Below are 22,737 nucleotides of genomic sequence, written 5' to 3'. Positions count from 1 at the left end.
AGGAACTTCCCATGCACCAGCTTCACCTCTGGTTATCTGGCTACCTTGGATGACCCAGAAAGCTGTGTTTTGTGCTCCCCTGCCAGGACATTTTCCCAAGGCCTGGAGGGTTGATTAATTTACTAATTGCAGGGGCCTTATCTCTGTTCATGTGCTCCTGAGCTGAAGGTCTGGGGAGGGCTCAGTAGGTTAGTAATAGCAGGGGCTTTGCTGCTTTTCAGGTGCTCCTGTGCTGGAGGGCTGGAATAATTTTGTGACAAAAAGAGGCCTTGCTATTTTTTTTAGTTGCTCAGCATGTAGGCCATTGTCACCTTGGCCCTGTGTTGTGTGCAAGAACAGTATCCTCCCACTTTCATTCCTTGTCTATGCAAATGCTGTTTCATGAAAGGGCACGCCCCATGAATGTGGGCCACGCCCCTTAAATATGGGCCACGCCTCTTGAATGTGGGCCACTTTTTTCGTCAGTGCCCGGGCCGAATTGTGATCCCAATCCGACCCTGCTCGGCGCCTATCAGCGCAGTGGCAAAGTCACTGACTAGGCTATGCAACCTATTCTGCCCTTTCCCCCACTGTGATGGACAGCTCACTCGAGGTACCCAGGCGCTTATCAGCGCAGTGGCAAAGTCACAGACACAGGTGATCACTGAAGACTTCTCTTCTGGGCCTTTACGCAGCTGCAGTGCTGGAAAAGCACAATACATTCACCCAAAGAGGTACCACCGACTGCTTTCTTATCATTTACTGAGCTGATCGGTCTCTGACCCTTCATAAACAAGAGGCATGTGAATTCGCACAGAAGCCTCGCCAGTTTAACCCCTCCCTACAAAGACTAGGCTATGCAACCTATCCCGCCCTTTCCCCCACTGTGATGGACAGCTCACTCGAGGTACCTAGGCGCCTATCAGCGCAGTGGCAAAATCACAGACACAGGTGATCACTGAAGACTTCTCTTCTGGGCCTTTACGCAGCTGTAGTGTAGGAAAAGCACCATACATTTACCCAACGAGGTAGCACTTACTGACTACCCAGTAGAAAGTACTCCAGTTGAGTAGAGGTATGGCACAACATGGTGGCATCTTCGTGGATAAATATGCAGGCAGGATTCATTTTGGCACGATGCTCCTGTTTCAAAAATTAAACCTCAACAGGAAGCACTTACAGATACAAAAGAAACAGCACGTGCCCCGGATGAAGCTAAACTTCAGTAACGCATTATAATCAGCCCAAGAACCTAGTGAGCAAGGTCGAGGCTACAGTCTACAATTAGCTGTAATCCATGATGGAAGTCTAGGCATCCACGAGTTTCTCGAGCGCAATCCTCCTGTACTTCCAGTGACCAGGAGGCTGATTTCTCCTCATCTGATGCTCTGATGGTCTCTGACCCTTTATAAACAAGAGGCATGTGAACTGCACAGAAGCCCCGCCCGTTTGGCCCCGCCCCACACACTAGGCTATGCAATATCTTCCCGCCCTTTCCCCCACTGTGATGGACAGCTCACTCAAGGGACCTTGGCGCCAAACGGCGCGGTGGCAAAGTTACAGACACACGTGGTCACTCGAGACAACTCTTCTGGGCCTATACGCAGCTGTAGTGTTTGAAAAGCACAATACATTCACCCAAAGAGGTACCACCGACTGCTTTCTCCTCATTTGCTGCGCTAATCGGTCTCTGACCCTTCATAAACAAGAGGCAAGTGCACACACACAGAAGCCTCGCCAATTTGGCCCCTCCCCACACACACTAGGCTATGCAACCTATCCCGCCCTTTCCCCCACTGTGATGGACAGCTCACTCGAGGTACCTCGGCGCCTATCGGCGCAGTGGCAACGTTACAGACACAGGTGATCCCTGAATACAACTCTTCTGGCCTTTACGCAGCTGCAGTGCTGGAAAAGCACAATACATTCACCCAAAGAGGTACCACCGACTGCTTTCTTATCATTTACTGAGCTGATCGGTCTCTGACCCTTCATAAACAAGAGGCATGTGAACTCGCACAGAAGCCTCGCCAGTTTAACCCCTCCCCACACAGACTAGGCTATGCAACCTATCACGCCCTTTCCCCCACTGTGATGGACAGCTCACTCGGGGTACCTCGGCGCCTATCAGCGCAGTGGCAAAGTCACTGACTAGGCTATGCAACCTATTCTGCCCTTTCCCCCACTGTGATGGACAGCTCACTCGAGGTACCCAGGCGCCTATCAGCGCAGTGGTAAAGTCACAGACACAGGTGATCACTGAAGACTTCTCTTCTGGGCCTTTACGCAGCTGCAGTGCTGGAAAAGCACAATACATTCACCCAAAGAGGTACCACCGACTGCTTTCTTATCATTTACTGAGCTGATCGGTCTCTGACCCTTCATAAACAAGAGGCATGTGAACTCGCACAGAAGCCTCGCCAGTTTAACCCCTCCCCACACAGACTAGGCTATGCAACCTATCCCGCCCTTTCCCCCACTGTGATGGACAGCTCACTCGAGGTACCTAGGCGCGTATCAGCGCAGTGGCAAAGTCACAGACACAGGTGATCACTGAAGACTTCTCTTCTGGGCCTTTACGCAGCTGTAGTCTAGGAAAAGCACCATACATTTACCCAACGAGGTAGCACTTACTGACTACCCAGTAGAAAGTACTCCAGATGAGTAGAGGTATGGCACAACATGGTGGCATCTTCGTGGACAAATATGCAGGCAGGATTCATTTTGGCACGATGCTCCTGTTTCAAAAATTAAACCTCAACAGGAAGCACTTACAGATACAAAAGAAACAGCACGTGCCCCGGTTGAAGCTAAACTTCAGTAAAACATTATAATCAGCCCAAGAACCTAGTGAGCAAGGTCGAGGCTACAGTCTACAATTAGCTGTAATCCGTGATGGAGGTCTAGGCATCCACGAGTTTCTCGAGCGCAATCCTCCTGTACTTCCAGTGACCAGGAGGCTGATTTCTCCTCATCTGATGCTCTGATGGTCTCTGACCCTTTATAAACAAGAGGCATGTGAACTGTACAGAAGCCCCGCCCGTTTGGCCCCGCCCCACACACTAGGCTATGCAACATCTTCCCGCCCTTTCCCCCACTGTGATGGACAGCTCACTCAAGGGACCTTGGCGCCAAACGGCGCGGTGGCAAAGTTACAGACACACGTGGTCACTCGAGACAACTCTTCTGGGCCTATACGCAGCTGTAGTGTTTGAAAAGCACAATACATTCACCCAAAGAGGTACCACCTACTGCTTTCTTATCATTTACTGCGCTGATCTGTCTCTGACCCTTCATAAACAAGAGGCATGTGAACTCGCACAGAAGCCTCGCCAGTTTAACCCCTCCCCACACACACTAGGCTATGCAACCTATCCCGCCCTTTCCACCACTGTGATGGACAGCTCACTCGAGGGACCTTGGCGCCAAACGGCGCGGTGGCAAAGTTACAGACACACGTGGTCACTCGAGACAACTCTTCTGGGCCTTTACGCAGCTGCAGTGCTGGAAAAGCACAATACATTCACCCAAAGAGGTACCACCGACTGCTTTCTCCTCATTTGCTGCGCTAATCGGTCTCTGACCCTTCATAAACAAGAGGCAAGTGCACACGCACAGAAGCCTCGCCAGTTTGGCCCCTCCCCACACACACTAGGCTATGCAAGCTATCCCGTCCTGTACCCCACTTTGATGGACAGCTCCCTCGAGGTACCTCGGCGCATATCGGCGCAGTGGCAAAGTCACAGACACAGGTGATCACTGAAGACAACTCTTCTGGGACTTCACGCAGCTGCAGTGCTGGAAAAGCACAATACATTCACCCAAAGAGGTACCACCGACTGCTTTCTTATCATTTACTGCGCTGATCGGTCTCTGACCCTTCATAAACAAGAGGCATGTGAACTCGCACAGAAGCCTCGCCAGTTTAACCCCTCCCCACACAGACTAGGCTATGCGACCTATCCCGCCCTTTTCCCCACTGTGATGGACAGCTCACTCGAGGTACCTCGGCGCCGATCAGCGCAGTGGCAAAGTCACTGACTAGGCTATGCAACCTATCCCGCCCTTTCCCCCACTGTGATGGACAGCTCACTCGAGGTACCTAGGCGCCTATCAGCGCAGTGGCAAAGTCACAGACACAGGTGATCACTGAAGACTTCTCTTCTGGGCCTTTACGCAGCTGTAGTGTAGGAAAAGCACCATACATTTACCCAACGAGGTAGCACTTACTGACTACCCAGTAGAAAGTACTCCAGTTGAGTAGAGGTATGGCACAACATGGTGGCATCTTCGTGGATAAATATGCAGGCAGGATTCATTTTGGCACGATGCTCCTGTTTCAAAAATTAAACCTCAACAGGAAGCACTTACAGATACAAAAGAAACAGCACGTGCCCCGGATGAAGCTAAACTTCAGTAACGCATTATAATCAGCCCAAGAACCTAGTGAGCAAGGTCGAGGCTACAGTCTACAATTAGCTGTAATCCATGATGGAAGTCTAGGCATCCACGAGTTTCTCGAGCGCAATCCTCCTGTACTTCCAGTGACCAGGAGGCTGATTTCTCCTCATCTGATGCTCTGATGGTCTTTGACCCTTTATAAACAAGAGGCATGTGAACTGCACAGAAGCCCCGCCCGTTTGGCCCCGCCCCACACACTAGGCTATGCAATATCTTCCTGCCCTTTCCCCCACTGTGATGGACAGCTCACTCAAGGGACCTTGGCGCCAAACGGCGCGGTGGCAAAGTTACAGACACACGTGGTCACTCGAGACAACTCTTCTGGGCCTATACGCAGCTGTAGTGTTTGAAAAGCACAATACATTCACCCAAAGAGGTACCACCGACTGCTTTCTCCTCATCTGATGCTCTGATGGTCTCTGACCCTTTATAAACAAGAGGCATGTGAACTGCACAGAAGCCCCGCCCGTTTGGCCCCGCCCCACACACTAGGCTATGCAATATCTTCCCGCCCTTTCCCCCACTGTGATGGACAGCTCACTCAAGGGACCTTGGCGCCAAACGGCGCGGTGGCAAAGTTACAGACACACGTGGTCACTCGAGACAACTCTTCTGGGCCTATACGCAGCTGTAGTGTTTGAAAAGCACAATACATTCACCCAAAGAGGTACCACCGACTGCTTTCTCCTCATTTGCTGCGCTAATCGGTCTCTGACCCTTCATAAACAAGAGGCAAGTGCACACACACAGAAGCCTCGCCAATTTGGCCCCTCCCCACACACACTAGGCTATGCAACCTATCCCGCCCTTTCCCCCACTGTGATGGACAGCTCACTCGAGGTACCTCGGCGCCTATCGGCGCAGTGGCAACGTTACAGACACAGGTGATCCCTGAATACAACTCTTCTGGCCTTTACGCAGCTGCAGTGCTGGAAAAGCACAATACATTCACCCAAAGAGGTAACACCGACTGCTTTCTTATCATTTACTGAGCTGATCGGTCTCTGACCCTTCATAAACAAGAGGCATGTGAACTCGCACAGAAGCCTCGCCAGTTTAACCCCTCCCCACACAGACTAGGCTATGCAACCTATCCCGCCCTTTCCCCCACTGTGATGGACAGCTCACTCGGGGTACCTCGGCGCCTATCAGCGCAGTGGCAAAGTCACTGACTAGGCTATGCAACCTATTCTGCCCTTTCCCCCACTGTGATGGACAGCTCACTCGAGGTACCCAGGCGCTTATCAGCGCAGTGGCAAAGTCACAGACACAGGTGATCACTGAAGACTTCTCTTCTGGGCCTTTACGCAGCTGCAGTGCTGGAAAAGCACAATACATTCACCCAAAGAGGTACCACCGACTGCTTTCTTATCATTTACTGAGCTGATCGGTCTCTGACCCTTCATAAACAAGAGGCATGTGAATTCGCACAGAAGCCTCGCCAGTTTAACCCCTCCCTACAAAGACTAGGCTATGCAACCTATCCCGCCCTTTCCCCCACTGTGATGGACAGCTCACTCGAGGTACCTAGGCGCCTATCAGCGCAGTGGCAAAATCACAGACACAGGTGATCACTGAAGACTTCTCTTCTGGGCCTTTACGCAGCTGTAGTGTAGGAAAAGCACCATACATTTACCCAACGAGGTAGCACTTACTGACTACCCAGTAGAAAGTACTCCAGTTGAGTAGAGGTATGGCACAACATGGTGGCATCTTCGTGGATAAATATGCAGGCAGGATTCATTTTGGCACGATGCTCCTGTTTCAAAAATTAAACCTCAACAGGAAGCACTTACAGATACAAAAGAAACAGCACGTGCCCCGGATGAAGCTAAACTTCAGTAACGCATTATAATCAGCCCAAGAACCTAGTGAGCAAGGTCGAGGCTACAGTCTACAATTAGCTGTAATCCATGATGGAAGTCTAGGCATCCACGAGTTTCTCGAGCGCAATCCTCCTGTACTTCCAGTGACCAGGAGGCTGATTTCTCCTCATCTGATGCTCTGATGGTCTCTGACCCTTTATAAACAAGAGGCATGTGAACTGCACAGAAGCCCCGCCCGTTTGGCCCCGCCCCACACACTAGGCTATGCAATATCTTCCCGCCCTTTCCCCCACTGTGATGGACAGCTCACTCAAGGGACCTTGGCGCCAAACGGCGCGGTGGCAAAGTTACAGACACACGTGGTCACTCGAGACAACTCTTCTGGGCCTATACGCAGCTGTAGTGTTTGAAAAGCACAATACATTCACCCAAAGAGGTACCACCGACTGCTTTCTCCTCATTTGCTGCGCTAATCGGTCTCTGACCCTTCATAAACAAGAGGCAAGTGCACACACACAGAAGCCTCGCCAATTTGGCCCCTCCCCACACACACTAGGCTATGCAACCTATCCCGCCCTTTCCCCCACTGTGATGGACAGCTCACTCGAGGTACCTCGGCGCCTATCGGCGCAGTGGCAACGTTACAGACACAGGTGATCCCTGAATACAACTCTTCTGGCCTTTACGCAGCTGCAGTGCTGGAAAAGCACAATACATTCACCCAAAGAGGTACCACCGACTGCTTTCTTATCATTTACTGAGCTGATCGGTCTCTGACCCTTCATAAACAAGAGGCATGTGAACTCGCACAGAAGCCTCGCCAGTTTAACCCCTCCCCACACAGACTAGGCTATGCAACCTATCACGCCCTTTCCCCCACTGTGATGGACAGCTCACTCGGGGTACCTCGGCGCCTATCAGCGCAGTGGCAAAGTCACTGACTAGGCTATGCAACCTATTCTGCCCTTTCCCCCACTGTGATGGACAGCTCACTCGAGGTACCCAGGCGCCTATCAGCGCAGTGGTAAAGTCACAGACACAGGTGATCACTGAAGACTTCTCTTCTGGGCCTTTACGCAGCTGCAGTGCTGGAAAAGCACAATACATTCACCCAAAGAGGTACCACCGACTGCTTTCTTATCATTTACTGAGCTGATCGGTCTCTGACCCTTCATAAACAAGAGGCATGTGAACTCGCACAGAAGCCTCGCCAGTTTAACCCCTCCCCACACAGACTAGGCTATGCAACCTATCCCGCCCTTTCCCCCACTGTGATGGACAGCTCACTCGAGGTACCTAGGCGCGTATCAGCGCAGTGGCAAAGTCACAGACACAGGTGATCACTGAAGACTTCTCTTCTGGGCCTTTACGCAGCTGTAGTGTAGGAAAAGCACCATACATTTACCCAACGAGGTAGCACTTACTGACTACCCAGTAGAAAGTACTCCAGATGAGTAGAGGTATGGCACAACATGGTGGCATCTTCGTGGACAAATATGCAGGCAGGATTCATTTTGGCACGATGCTCCTGTTTCAAAAATTAAACCTCAACAGGAAGCACTTACAGATACAAAAGAAACAGCACGTGCCCCGGTTGAAGCTAAACTTCAGTAAAACATTATAATCAGCCCAAGAACCTAGTGAGCAAGGTCGAGGCTACAGTCTACAATTAGCTGTAATCCGTGATGGAGGTCTAGGCATCCACGAGTTTCTCGAGCGCAATCCTCCTGTACTTCCAGTGACCAGGAGGCTGATTTCTCCTCATCTGATGCTCTGATGGTCTCTGACCCTTTATAAACAAGAGGCATGTGAACTGTACAGAAGCCCCGCCCGTTTGGCCCCGCCCCACACACTAGGCTATGCAACATCTTCCCGCCCTTTCCCCCACTGTGATGGACAGCTCACTCAAGGGACCTTGGCGCCAAACGGCGCGGTGGCAAAGTTACAGACACACGTGGTCACTCGAGACAACTCTTCTGGGCCTATACGCAGCTGTAGTGTTTGAAAAGCACAATACATTCACCCAAAGAGGTACCACCTACTGCTTTCTTATCATTTACTGCGCTGATCTGTCTCTGACCCTTCATAAACAAGAGGCATGTGAACTCGCACAGAAGCCTCGCCAGTTTAACCCCTCCCCACACACACTAGGCTATGCAACCTATCCCGCCCTTTCCACCACTGTGATGGACAGCTCACTCGAGGGACCTTGGCGCCAAACGGCGCGGTGGCAAAGTTACAGACACACGTGGTCACTCGAGACAACTCTTCTGGGCCTTTACGCAGCTGCAGTGCTGGAAAAGCACAATACATTCACCCAAAGAGGTACCACCGACTGCTTTCTCCTCATTTGCTGCGCTAATCGGTCTCTGACCCTTCATAAACAAGAGGCAAGTGCACACGCACAGAAGCCTCGCCAGTTTGGCCCCTCCCCACACACACTAGGCTATGCAAGCTATCCCGTCCTGTACCCCACTTTGATGGACAGCTCCCTCGAGGTACCTCGGCGCATATCGGCGCAGTGGCAAAGTCACAGACACAGGTGATCACTGAAGACAACTCTTCTGGGACTTCACGCAGCTGCAGTGCTGGAAAAGCACAATACATTCACCCAAAGAGGTACCACCGACTGCTTTCTTATCATTTACTGCGCTGATCGGTCTCTGACCCTTCATAAACAAGAGGCATGTGAACTCGCACAGAAGCCTCGCCAGTTTAACCCCTCCCCACACAGACTAGGCTATGCAACCTATCCCGCCCTTTTCCCCACTGTGATGGACAGCTCACTCGAGGTACCTCGGCGCCGATCAGCGCAGTGGCAAAGTCACTGACTAGGCTATGCAACCTATCCCGCCCTTTCCCCCACTGTGATGGACAGCTCACTCGAGGTACCTAGGCGCCTATCAGCGCAGTGGCAAAGTCACAGACACAGGTGATCACTGAAGACTTCTCTTCTGGGCCTTTACGCAGCTGTAGTGTAGGAAAAGCACCATACATTTACCCAACGAGGTAGCACTTACTGACTACCCAGTAGAAAGTACTCCAGTTGAGTAGAGGTATGGCACAACATGGTGGCATCTTCGTGGATAAATATGCAGGCAGGATTCATTTTGGCACGATGCTCCTGTTTCAAAAATTAAACCTCAACAGGAAGCACTTACAGATACAAAAGAAACAGCACGTGCCCCGGATGAAGCTAAACTTCAGTAACGCATTATAATTAGGTGTGGGCGGAAAATCCGTTCCGCTCGCGGATTTTGCGGATTTTCGGGAAATCCGCAATCCGCGAGATTTGCGAATTTCCCGCAAAATCCGCAAATCCGCGAGCAGCGGATTTTGCTCGCGCTGCTCGCACTGTTAGCGTGAGTTCGCGCCCCGCGAATAAGTGCGAAATTGCAGAAATACGATCTTGGCAAAACTGAAAGTAACTACTTACCAGGTTCAAAAGTTCAGGCACATCATTAGTAGCCATTTCCTGTAGGGCTTCCTGAGGGGCCCCTCCAGAGTTCAGTTGCCAGTTGAAACTATTATGTGACCCTGCTCTGAACCTCAGAATAGTTACACATATGCCACAAAGGTCCTGAATTACAGCTAAGGGAGACAAGCAGGAGCCAGGCTGGAAGTTAAAATCCATTAATCAGCCCCTAATTCATTATTGTCAGTTGGGGCAGGGCAGGTGTTGTAACTAATTTTGCAACAATGAAAGCACTTAGCAAGTGCAAAAGATCACTAATCAGGGCGCACTAAGGAAGCAGGTGCCAGCTAAAAAAATATTCTGTGACACATTAATCAGCCCCAAATTAATTCAGGTCACTTGAGGCAGGGAAGGTGTGCTTTGCTTTGCCGAAAATAATGTACACTGGACAACCAGAGGGTGTAGTGATGAAACAGAGGGTGGCATGGGTGGGCCAGAGGGTGGCATGAGTAGTCAGAGAGTGGCAGTGGTGACAGAGAGTGGCAGTGATGAAGAAGAGTGTCCCAAACAGGCTGGACACGTAGAAACAACAAGTTCGCAAAACTTGCGACCCGACAGGTAAGTTCGCAAATTGCGAAATTGTAAAAACCCTCGCGAACTGGCAGAAACACGGGCGAACACAAAAAAAAAAAAAATCCGCAAATTCGCGGGAATTCGCGGATTTTGCGGATTGCGAATCCGCAAATCCGCAAAATTCGCGGATTGCCAATCCGCAAAATCCGCTCATGCTTAATTATAATCAGCCCAAGAACCTAGTGAGCAAGGTCGAGGCTACAGTCTACAATTAGCTGTAATCCATGATGGAAGTCTAGGCATCCACGAGTTTCTCGAGCGCAATCCTCCTGTACTTCCAGTGACCAGGAGGCTGATTTCTCCTCATCTGATGCTCTGATGGTCTTTGACCCTTTATAAACAAGAGGCATGTGAACTGCACAGAAGCCCCGCCCGTTTGGCCCCGCCCCACACACTAGGCTATGCAATATCTTCCCGCCCTTTCCCCCACTGTGATGGACAGCTCACTCAAGGGACCTTGGCGCCAAACGGCGCGGTGGCAAAGTTACAGACACACGTGGTCACTCGAGACAACTCTTCTGGGCCTATACGCAGCTGTAGTGTTTGAAAAGCACAATACATTCACCCAAAGAGGTACCACCGACTGCTTTCTCCTCATCTGATGCTCTGATGGTCTCTGACCCTTTATAAACAAGAGGCATGTGAACTGCACAGAAGCCCCGCCCGTTTGGCCCCGCCCCACACACTAGGCTATGCAATATCTTCCCGCCCTTTCCCCCACTGTGATGGACAGCTCACTCAAGGGACCTTGGCGCCAAACGGCGCGGTGGCAAAGTTACAGACACACGTGGTCACTCGAGACAACTCTTCTGGGCCTATACGCAGCTGTAGTGTTTGAAAAGCACAATACATTCACCCAAAGAGGTACCACCGACTGCTTTCTCCTCATTTGCTGCGCTAATCGGTCTCTGACCCTTCATAAACAAGAGGCAAGTGCACACACACAGAAGCCTCGCCAATTTGGCCCCTCCCCACACACACTAGGCTATGCAACCTATCCCGCCCTTTCCCCCACTGTGATGGACAGCTCACTCGAGGTACCTCGGCGCCTATCGGCGCAGTGGCAACGTTACAGACACAGGTGATCCCTGAATACAACTCTTCTGGCCTTTACGCAGCTGCAGTGCTGGAAAAGCACAATACATTCACCCAAAGAGGTACCACCGACTGCTTTCTTATCATTTACTGAGCTGATCGGTCTCTGACCCTTCATAAACAAGAGGCATGTGAACTCGCACAGAAGCCTCGCCAGTTTAACCCCTCCCCACACAGACTAGGCTATGCAACCTATCACGCCCTTTCCCCCACTGTGATGGACAGCTCACTCGGGGTACCTCGGCGCCTATCAGCGCAGTGGCAAAGTCACTGACTAGGCTATGCAACCTATTCTGCCCTTTCCCCCACTGTGATGGACAGCTCACTCGAGGTACCCAGGCGCCTATCAGCGCAGTGGCAAAGTCACAGACACAGGTGATCACTGAAGACTTCTCTTCTGGGCCTTTACGCAGCTGCAGTGCTGGAAAAGCACAATACATTCACCCAAAGAGGTACCACCGACTGCTTTCTTATCATTTACTGAGCTGATCGGTCTCTGACCCTTCATAAACAAGAGGCATGTGAACTCGCACAGAAGCCTCGCCAGTTTAACCCCTCCCCACACAGACTAGGCTATGCAACCTATCCCGCCCTTTCCCCCACTGTGATGGACAGCTCACTCGAGGTACCTAGGCGCCTATCAGCGCAGTGGCAAAGTCACAGACACAGGTGATCACTGAAGACTTCTCTTCTGGGCCTTTACGCAGCTGTAGTGTAGGAAAAGCACCATACATTTACCCAACGAGGTAGCACTTACTGACTACCCAGTAGAAAGTACTCCAGATGAGTAGAGGTATGGCACAACATGGTGGCATCTTCGTGGATAAATATGCAGGCAGGATTCATTTTGGCACGATGCTCCTGTTTCAAAAATTAAACCTCAACAGGAAGCACTTACAGATACAAAAGAAACAGCACGTGCCCCGGTTGAAGCTAAACTTCAGTAAAACATTATAATCAGCCCAAGAACCTAGTGAGCAAGGTCGAGGCTACAGTCTACAATTAGCTGTAATCCGTGATGGAGGTCTAGGCATCCACGAGTTTCTCGAGCGCAATCCTCCTGTACTTCCAGTGACCAGGAGGCTGATTTCTCCTCATCTGATGCTCTGATGGTCTCTGACCCTTTATAAACAAGAGGCATGTGAACTGTACAGAAGCCCCGCCCGTTTGGCCCCGCCCCACACACTAGGCTATGCAACATCTTCCCGCCCTTTCCCACACTGTGATGGACAGCTCACTCAAGGGACCTTGGCGCCAAACGGCGCGGTGGCAAAGTTACAGACACACGTGGTCACTCGAGACAACTCTTCTGGGCCTATACGCAGCTGTAGTGTTTGAAAAGCACAATACATTCACCCAAAGAGGTACCACCGACTGCTTTCTCCTCATTTGCTGCGCTAATCGGTCTCTGACCCTTCATAAACAAGAGGCAAGTGCACACACACAGAAGCCTCGCCAATTTTGCCCCTCCCCACACACACTAGGCTATGCAACCTATCCCGCCCTTTCCCCCACTGTGATGGACAGCTCACTCGAGGTACCTCGGCGCCTATCGGCGCAGTGGCAACGTTACAGACACAGGTGATCCCTGAATACAACTCTTCTGGCCTTTACGCAGCTGCAGTGCTGGAAAAGCACAATACATTCACCCAAAGAGGTAACACCGACTGCTTTCTTATCATTTACTGAGCTGATCGGTCTCTGACCCTTCATAAACAAGAGGCATGTGAACTCGCACAGAAGCCTCGCCAGTTTAACCCCTCCCCACACAGACTAGGCTATGCAACCTATCCCGCCCTTTCCCCCACTGTGATGGACAGCTCACTCGGGGTACCTCGGCGCCTATCAGCGCAGTGGCAAAGTCACTGACTAGGCTATGCAACCTATTCTGCCCTTTCCCCCACTGTGATGGACAGCTCACTCGAGGTACCCAGGCGCTTATCAGCGCAGTGGCAAAGTCACAGACACAGGTGATCACTGAAGACTTCTCTTCTGGGCCTTTACGCAGCTGCAGTGCTGGAAAAGCACAATACATTCACCCAAAGAGGTACCACCGACTGCTTTCTTATCATTTACTGAGCTGATCGGTCTCTGACCCTTCATAAACAAGAGGCATGTGAATTCGCACAGAAGCCTCGCCAGTTTAACCCCTCCCTACAAAGACTAGGCTATGCAACCTATCCCGCCCTTTCCCCCACTGTGATGGACAGCTCACTCGAGGTACCTAGGCGCCTATCAGCGCAGTGGCAAAATCACAGACACAGGTGATCACTGAAGACTTCTCTTCTGGGCCTTTACGCAGCTGTAGTGTAGGAAAAGCACCATACATTTACCCAACGAGGTAGCACTTACTGACTACCCAGTAGAAAGTACTCCAGTTGAGTAGAGGTATGGCACAACATGGTGGCATCTTCGTGGATAAATATGCAGGCAGGATTCATTTTGGCACGATGCTCCTGTTTCAAAAATTAAACCTCAACAGGAAGCACTTACAGATACAAAAGAAACAGCACGTGCCCCGGATGAAGCTAAACTTCAGTAACGCATTATAATCAGCCCAAGAACCTAGTGAGCAAGGTCGAGGCTACAGTCTACAATTAGCTGTAATCCATGATGGAAGTCTAGGCATCCACGAGTTTCTCGAGCGCAATCCTCCTGTACTTCCAGTGACCAGGAGGCTGATTTCTCCTCATCTGATGCTCTGATGGTCTCTGACCCTTTATAAACAAGAGGCATGTGAACTGCACAGAAGCCCCGCCCGTTTGGCCCCGCCCCACACACTAGGCTATGCAATATCTTCCCGCCCTTTCCCCCACTGTGATGGACAGCTCACTCAAGGGACCTTGGCGCCAAACGGCGCGGTGGCAAAGTTACAGACACACGTGGTCACTCGAGACAACTCTTCTGGGCCTATACGCAGCTGTAGTGTTTGAAAAGCACAATACATTCACCCAAAGAGGTACCACCGACTGCTTTCTCCTCATTTGCTGCGCTAATCGGTCTCTGACCCTTCATAAACAAGAGGCAAGTGCACACACACAGAAGCCTCGCCAATTTGGCCCCTCCCCACACACACTAGGCTATGCAACCTATCCCGCCCTTTCCCCCACTGTGATGGACAGCTCACTCGAGGTACCTCGGCGCCTATCGGCGCAGTGGCAACGTTACAGACACAGGTGATCCCTGAATACAACTCTTCTGGCCTTTACGCAGCTGCAGTGCTGGAAAAGCACAATACATTCACCCAAAGAGGTACCACCGACTGCTTTCTTATCATTTACTGAGCTGATCGGTCTCTGACCCTTCATAAACAAGAGGCATGTGAACTCGCACAGAAGCCTCGCCAGTTTAACCCCTCCCCACACAGACTAGGCTATGCAACCTATCACGCCCTTTCCCCCACTGTGATGGACAGCTCACTCGGGGTACCTCGGCGCCTATCAGCGCAGTGGCAAAGTCACTGACTAGGCTATGCAACCTATTCTGCCCTTTCCCCCACTGTGATGGACAGCTCACTCGAGGTACCCAGGCGCCTATCAGCGCAGTGGCAAAGTCACAGACACAGGTGATCACTGAAGACTTCTCTTCTGGGCCTTTACGCAGCTGCAGTGCTGGAAAAGCACAATACATTCACCCAAAGAGGTACCACCGACTGCTTTCTTATCATTTACTGAGCTGATCGGTCTCTGACCCTTCATAAACAAGAGGCATGTGAACTCGCACAGAAGCCTCGCCAGTTTAACCCCTCCCCACACAGACTAGGCTATGCAACCTATCCCGCCCTTTCCCCCACTGTGATGGACAGCTCACTCGAGGTACCTAGGCGCCTATCAGCGCAGTGGCAAAGTCACAGACACAGGTGATCACTGAAGACTTCTCTTCTGGGCCTTTACGCAGCTGTAGTGTAGGAAAAGCACCATACATTTACCCAACGAGGTAGCACTTACTGACTACCCAGTAGAAAGTACTCCAGATGAGTAGAGGTATGGCACAACATGGTGGCATCTTCGTGGATAAATATGCAGGCAGGATTCATTTTGGCACGATGCTCCTGTTTCAAAAATTAAACCTCAACAGGAAGCACTTACAGATACAAAAGAAACAGCACGTGCCCCGGTTGAAGCTAAACTTCAGTAAAACATTATAATCAGCCCAAGAACCTAGTGAGCAAGGTCGAGGCTACAGTCTACAATTAGCTGTAATCCGTGATGGAGGTCTAGGCATCCACGAGTTTCTCGAGCGCAATCCTCCTGTACTTCCAGTGACCAGGAGGCTGATTTCTCCTCATCTGATGCTCTGATGGTCTCTGACCCTTTATAAACAAGAGGCATGTGAACTGTACAGAAGCCCCGCCCGTTTGGCCCCGCCCCACACACTAGGCTATGCAACATCTTCCCGCCCTTTCCCACACTGTGATGGACAGCTCACTCAAGGGACCTTGGCGCCAAACGGCGCGGTGGCAAAGTTACAGACACACGTGGTCACTCGAGACAACTCTTCTGGGCCTATACGCAGCTGTAGTGTTTGAAAAGCACAATACATTCACCCAAAGAGGTACCACCGACTGCTTTCTCCTCATTTGCTGCGCTAATCGGTCTCTGACCCTTCATAAACAAGAGGCAAGTGCACACACACAGAAGCCTCGCCAATTTTGCCCCTCCCCACACACACTAGGCTATGCAACCTATCCCGCCCTTTCCCCCACTGTGATGGACAGCTCACTCGAGGTACCTCGGCGCCTATCGGCGCAGTGGCAACGTTACAGACACAGGTGATCCCTGAATACAACTCTTCTGGCCTTTACGCAGCTGCAGTGCTGGAAAAGCACAATACATTCACCCAAAGAGGTAACACCGACTGCTTTCTTATCATTTACTGAGCTGATCGGTCTCTGACCCTTCATAAACAAGAGGCATGTGAACTCGCACAGAAGCCTCGCCAGTTTAACCCCTCCCCACACAGACTAGGCTATGCAACCTATCCCGCCCTTTCCCCCACTGTGATGGACAGCTCACTCGGGGTACCTCGGCGCCTATCAGCGCAGTGGCAAAGTCACTGACTAGGCTATGCAACCTATTCTGCCCTTTCCCCCACTGTGATGGACAGCTCACTCGAGGTACCCAGGCGCTTATCAGCGCAGTGGCAAAGTCACAGACACAGGTGATCACTGAAGACTTCTCTTCTGGGCCTTTACGCAGCTGCAGTGCTGGAAAAGCACAATACATTCACCCAAAGAGGTACCACCGACTGCTTTCTTATCATTTACTGAGCTGATCGGTCTCTGACCCTTCATAAACAAGAGGCATGTGAATTCGCACAGAAGCCTCGCCAGTTTAACCCCTCCCTACAAAGACTAGGCTATGCAACCTATCCCGCCCTTTCCCCCACTGTGATGGACAGCTCACTCGAGGTACCTAGGCGCCTATCAGCGCAGTGGCAAAATCACAGACACAGGTGATCACTGAAGACTTCTCTTCTGGGCCTTTACGCAGCTGTAGTGTAGGAAAAGCACCATACATTTACCCAACGAGGTAGCACTTACTGACTACCCAGTAGAAAGTACTCCAGTTGAGTAGAGGTATGGCACAACATGGTGGCATCTTCGTGGATAAATATGCAGGCAGGATTCATTTTGGCACGATGCTCCTGTTTCAAAAATTAAACCTCAACAGGAAGCACTTACAGATACAAAAGAAACAGCACGTGCCCCGGATGAAGCTAAACTTCAGTAACGCATTATAATCAGCCCAAGAACCTAGTGAGCAAGGTCGAGGCTACAGTCTACAATTAGCTGTAATCCATGATGGAAGTCTAGGCATCCACGAGTTTCTCGAGCGCAATCCTCCTGTACTTCCAGTGACCAGGAGGCTGATTTCTCCTCATCTGATGCTCTGATGGTCTCTGACCCTTTATAAACAAGAGGCATGTGAACTGCACAGAAGCCCCGCCCGTTTGGCCCCGCCCCACACACTAGGCTATGCAATATCTTCCCGCCCTTTCCCCCACTGTGATGGACAGCTCACTCAAGGGACCTTGGCGCCAAACGGCGCGGTGGCAAAGTTACAGACACACGTGGTCACTCGAGACAACTCTTCTGGGCCTATACGCAGCTGTAGTGTTTGAAAAGCACAATACATTCACCCAAAGAGGTACCACCGACTGCTTTCTCCTCATTTGCTGCGCTAATCGGTCTCTGACCCTTCATAAACAAGAGGCAAGTGCACACACACAGAAGCCTCGCCAATTTGGCCCCTCCCCACACACACTAGGCTATGCAACCTATCCCGCCCTTTCCCCTACTGTGATGGACAGCTCACTCGAGGTACCTCGGCGCCTATCGGCGCAGTGGCAACGTTACAGACACAGGTGATCCCTGAATACAACTCTTCTGGCCTTTACGCAGCTGCAGTGCTGGAAAAGCACAATACATTCACCCAAAGAGGTACCACCGACTGCTTTCTTATCATTTACTGAGCTGATCGGTCTCTGACCCTTCATAAACAAGAGGCATGTGAACTCGCACAGAAGCCTCGCCAGTTTAACCCCTCCCCACACAGACTAGGCTATGCAACCTATCACGCCCTTTCCCCCACTGTGATGGACAGCTCACTCGGGGTACCTCGGCGCCTATCAGCGCAGTGGCAAAGTCACTGACTAGGCTATGCAACCTATTCTGCCCTTTCCCCCACTGTGATGGACAGCTCACTCGAGGTACCCAGGCGCCTATCAGCGCAGTGGCAAAGTCACAGACACAGGTGATCACTGAAGACTTCTCTTCTGGGCCTTTACGCAGCTGCAGTGCTGGAAAAGCACAATACATTCACCCAAAGAGGTACCACCGACTGCTTTCTTATCATTTACTGAGCTGATCGGTCTCTGACCCTTCATAAACAAGAGGCATGTGAACTCGCACAGAAGCCTCGCCAGTTTAACCCCTCCCCACACAGACTAGGCTATGCAACCTATCCCGCCCTTTCCCCCACTGTGATGGACAGCTCACTCGAGGTACCTAGGCGCGTATCAGCGCAGTGGCAAAGTCACAGACACAGGTGATCACTGAAGACTTCTCTTCTGGGCCTTTACGCAGCTGTAGTGTAGGAAAAGCACCATACATTTACCCAACGAGGTAGCACTTACTGACTACCCAGTAGAAAGTACTCCAGATGAGTAGAGGTATGGCACAACATGGTGGCATCTTCGTGGACAAATATGCAGGCAGGATTCATTTTGGCACGATGCTCCTGTTTCAAAAATTAAACCTCAACAGGAAGCACTTACAGATACAAAAGAAACAGCACGTGCCCCGGTTGAAGCTAAACTTCAGTAAAACATTATAATCAGCCCAAGAACCTAGTGAGCAAGGTCGAGGCTACAGTCTACAATTAGCTGTAATCCGTGATGGAGGTCTAGGCATCCACGAGTTTCTCGAGCGCAATCCTCCTGTACTTCCAGTGACCAGGAGGCTGATTTCTCCTCATCTGATGCTCTGATGGTCTCTGACCCTTTATAAACAAGAGGCATGTGAACTGTACAGAAGCCCCGCCCGTTTGGCCCCGCCCCACACACTAGGCTATGCAACATCTTCCCGCCCTTTCCCCCACTGTGATGGACAGCTCACTCAAGGGACCTTGGCGCCAAACGGCGCGGTGGCAAAGTTACAGACACACGTGGTCACTCGAGACAACTCTTCTGGGCCTATACGCAGCTGTAGTGTTTGAAAAGCACAATACATTCACCCAAAGAGGTACCACCTACTGCTTTCTTATCATTTACTGCGCTGATCTGTCTCTGACCCTTCATAAACAAGAGGCATGTGAACTCGCACAGAAGCCTCGCCAGTTTAACCCCTCCCCACACACACTAGGCTATGCAACCTATCCCGCCCTTTCCACCACTGTGATGGACAGCTCACTCGAGGGACCTTGGCGCCAAACGGCGCGGTGGCAAAGTTACAGACACACGTGGTCACTCGAGACAACTCTTCTGGGCCTTTACGCAGCTGCAGTGCTGGAAAAGCACAATACATTCACCCAAAGAGGTACCACCGACTGCTTTCTCCTCATTTGCTGCGCTAATCGGTCTCTGACCCTTCATAAACAAGAGGCAAGTGCACACGCACAGAAGCCTCGCCAGTTTGGCCCCTCCCCACACACACTAGGCTATGCAAGCTATCCCGTCCTGTACCCCACTTTGATGGACAGCTCCCTCGAGGTACCTCGGCGCATATCGGCGCAGTGGCAAAGTCACAGACACAGGTGATCACTGAAGACAACTCTTCTGGGACTTCACGCAGCTGCAGTGCTGGAAAAGCACAATACATTCACCCAAAGAGGTACCACCGACTGCTTTCTTATCATTTACTGCGCTGATCGGTCTCTGACCCTTCATAAACAAGAGGCATGTGAACTCGCACAGAAGCCTCGCCAGTTTAACCCCTCCCCACACACACTAGGCTATGCAACCTATCCCGCCCTTTCCACCACTGTGATGGACAGCTCACTCGAGGGACCTTGGCGCCAAACGGCGCGGTGGCAAAGTTACAGACACACGTGGTCACTCGAGACAACTCTTCTGGGCCTTTACGCAGCTGCAGTGCTGGAAAAGCACAATACATTCACCCAAAGAGGTACCACCGACTGCTTTCTCCTCATTTGCTGCGCTAATCGGTCTCTGACCCTTCATAAACAAGAGGCATGTGAACTCGCACAGAAGCCTCGCCAGTTTAACCCCTCCCCACACAGACTAGGCTATGCAACCTATCCCGCCCTTTTCCCCACTGTGATGGACAGCTCACTCGAGGTACCTCGGCGCCGATCAGCGCAGTGGCAAAGTCACTGACTAGGCTATGCAACCTATCCCGCCCTTTCCCCCACTGTGATGGACAGCTCACTCGAGGTACCTAGGCGCCTATCAGCGCAGTGGCAAAGTCACAGACACAGGTGATCACTGAAGACTTCTCTTCTGGGCCTTTACGCAGCTGTAGTGTAGGAAAAGCACCATACATTTACCCAACGAGGTAGCACTTACTGACTACCCAGTAGAAAGTACTCCAGTTGAGTAGAGGTATGGCACAACATGGTGGCATCTTCGTGGATAAATATGCAGGCAGGATTCATTTTGGCACGATGCTCCTGTTTCAAAAATTAAACCTCAACAGGAAGCACTTACAGATACAAAAGAAACAGCACGTGCCCCGGATGAAGCTAAACTTCAGTAACGCATTATAATCAGCCCAAGAACCTAGTGAGCAAGGTCGAGGCTACAGTCTACAATTAGCTGTAATCCATGATGGAAGTCTAGGCATCCACGAGTTTCTCGAGCGCAATCCTCCTGTACTTCCAGTGACCAGGAGGCTGATTTCTCCTCATCTGATGCTCTGATGGTCTTTGACCCTTTATAAACAAGAGGCATGTGAACTGCACAGAAGCCCCGCCCGTTTGGCCCCGCCCCACACACTAGGCTATGCAATATCTTCCCGCCCTTTCCCCCACTGTGATGGACAGCTCACTCAAGGGACCTTGGCGCCAAACGGCGCGGTGGCAAAGTTACAGACACACGTGGTCACTCGAGACAACTCTTCTGGGCCTATACGCAGCTGTAGTGTTTGAAAAGCACAATACATTCACCCAAAGAGGTACCACCGACTGCTTTCTCCTCATCTGATGCTCTGATGGTCTCTGACCCTTTATAAACAAGAGGCATGTGAACTGCACAGAAGCCCCGCCCGTTTGGCCCCGCCCCACACACTAGGCTATGCAATATCTTCCCGCCCTTTCCCCCACTGTGATGGACAGCTCACTCAAGGGACCTTGGCGCCAAACGGCGCGGTGGCAAAGTTACAGACACACGTGGTCACTCGAGACAACTCTTCTGGGCCTATACGCAGCTGTAGTGTTTGAAAAGCACAATACATTCACCCAAAGAGGTACCACCGACTGCTTTCTCCTCATTTGCTGCGCTAATCGGTCTCTGACCCTTCATAAACAAGAGGCAAGTGCACACACACAGAAGCCTCGCCAATTTGGCCCCTCCCCACACACACTAGGCTATGCAACCTATCCCGCCCTTTCCCCCACTGTGATGGACAGCTCACTCGAGGTACCTCGGCGCCTATCGGCGCAGTGGCAACGTTACAGACACAGGTGATCCCTGAATACAACTCTTCTGGCCTTTACGCAGCTGCAGTGCTGGAAAAGCACAATACATTCACCCAAAGAGGTACCACCGACTGCTTTCTTATCATTTACTGAGCTGATCGGTCTCTGACCCTTCATAAACAAGAGGCATGTGAACTCACACAGAAGCCTCGCCAGTTTAACCCCTCCCCACACAGACTAGGCTATGCAACCTATCACGCCCTTTCCCCCACTGTGATGGACAGCTCACTCGGGGTACCTCGGCGCCTATCAGCGCAGTGGCAAAGTCACTGACTAGGCTATGCAACCTATTCTGCCCTTTCCCCCACTGTGATGGACAGCTCACTCGAGGTACCCAGGCGCCTATCAGCGCAGTGGCAAAGTCACAGACACAGGTGATCACTGAAGACTTCTCTTCTGGGCCTTTACGCAGCTGCAGTGCTGGAAAAGCACAATACATTCACCCAAAGAGGTACCACCGACTGCTTTCTTATCATTTACTGAGCTGATCGGTCTCTGACCCTTCATAAACAAGAGGCATGTGAACTCGCACAGAAGCCTCGCCAGTTTAACCCCTCCCCACACAGACTAGGCTATGCAACCTATCCCGCCCTTTCCCCCACTGTGATGGACAGCTCACTCGAGGTACCTAGGCGCCTATCAGCGCAGTGGCAAAGTCACAGACACAGGTGATCACTGAAGACTTCTCTTCTGGGCCTTTACGCAGCTGTAGTGTAGGAAAAGCACCATACATTTACCCAACGAGGTAGCACTTACTGACTACCCAGTAGAAAGTACTCCAGATGAGTAGAGGTATGGCACAACATGGTGGCATCTTCGTGGATAAATATGCAGGCAGGATTCATTTTGGCACGATGCTCCTGTTTCAAAAATTAAACCTCAACAGGAAGCACTTACAGATACAAAAGAAACAGCACGTGCCCCGGTTGAAGCTAAACTTCAGTAAAACATTATAATCAGCCCAAGAACCTAGTGAGCAAGGTCGAGGCTACAGTCTACAATTAGCTGTAATCCGTGATGGAGGTCTAGGCATCCACGAGTTTCTCGAGCGCAATCCTCCTGTACTTCCAGTGACCAGGAGGCTGATTTCTCCTCATCTGATGCTCTGATGGTCTCTGACCCTTTATAAACAAGAGGCATGTGAACTGTACAGAAGCCCCGCCCGTTTGGC

This window comes from Lissotriton vulgaris, chromosome 8, assembly GCF_964263255.1.
Source record: "Lissotriton vulgaris chromosome 8, aLisVul1.2, whole genome shotgun sequence".
Lineage (NCBI taxonomy): Eukaryota > Metazoa > Chordata > Amphibia > Caudata > Salamandridae > Lissotriton > Lissotriton vulgaris.
Note: the sequence above shows the minus strand (reverse complement) of the source record.